The sequence below is a fragment of the Geospiza fortis genome, unplaced genomic scaffold (genome assembly GCF_000277835.1).
Source record: "Geospiza fortis unplaced genomic scaffold, GeoFor_1.0 scaffold171, whole genome shotgun sequence".
NCBI lineage: Eukaryota > Metazoa > Chordata > Aves > Passeriformes > Thraupidae > Geospiza > Geospiza fortis.
This window is the reverse complement of record NW_005054313.1, coordinates 2,097,929-2,099,182: the sequence shown is the minus strand read 5'-3', so window position 1 is coordinate 2,099,182 and position 1,254 is coordinate 2,097,929.

The window sequence follows — 1,254 nt, the reverse complement described above, 5'->3', positions numbered from 1 at the left end:
TTGCTTTCATTTCCAAGTTTCTCTGTTGCTGGCAGAATATTACTTAGTGCAGTTCTTTGTATTGCATGCTTAAGGCAAGGTGTCCTTCTCCCCCAAGGCATCACCAACACCTCCCCATGCCCACCCACCAAAAAGAAAGGCACAAAAAATCCCCAAAGCTTGAGGGATGTGTTTTTAAACGCCATAAAAAACCAGCAGGCCCATTCCTTGGTGTAATATGAGATGAGTGTGATGGTCACTAGTGCAAAATGCCCAGAAAGTGCAGAAAGGTGCACAGCCCTGGCAGTTCTGTACGCTGAACTTGTCTTGAGCATTGGGGCATTTGATGCACTGCAGAACTGAGCTGAGTTTTCCTATCCTTTTGTCCTAGAGTATGTAGTTAGAAGCCATTCTTCTGAATGAAGAAAAATCATGCATTTTTTAATGCAATATATTGTACCATGTTTCCTGATGGATGAACAGAATGTCTGGATCTTTCTCTCCTGTCACCCCTTTAAGGGAACTCTGCTTTTTCAAGAATTAATTGAAGGCTGAAGATACCACTTGCTGTGTATTTGTACTGTTGTCCAAATTTGGTCTTACAGTGATGGATAAGTAAATAGTTTCTCTGTGTTGTTCTCACACTCTTTTGGTAGAAGTAATTTTCAAAGGGAGGTGTTAAACAGTCTTTGGATTACAGTGTCCTCTAATCTACCCAAACTGCTGCAGGAGTTACAATGTTTGTATATGAAAAATAAGGCCAAAGGAACCTGATAATTGCTTGGGTGTTGTCACAGCTGCTGATGCTTTGAAAGTGAAAATCACTATTACTGTTAATGGTTTTTAATTTTTTTTCAATTGATGCTGATTAAACTTTTAGCCAGTATACATTAGGAATTGCACAGCTGGGCTGATGTGAATGAAGAGTAGAATGTTTTTACAAATATCTACCCAGCAGTCAATTGTTACTTGCTTGAGAGCAGATAAAGGGGTTGGGGTGCTGCTGGAACCAGTTCTCCTGTGTCACAGCCCAGTGGGGCAGCAGAAGTTCAGCAGCTGCCTTGCACCGTTAGGTGGGATGAGGCGCAGTGGTGGTGATGAGGCTGAAGATAAAACAATTAAGTTATGCTTTTCATCTTCAAAGCACTTTAAAGACAGTATAAAATTAATCTGTACCACAGCCTGATTAAATATTCCAAGTAGTTCTCCAGCTTGGTTGCTGTCATTATCAGCACTTCCCAGGTGATAGGCTACTTTGCCTTTACTCTTTAAATT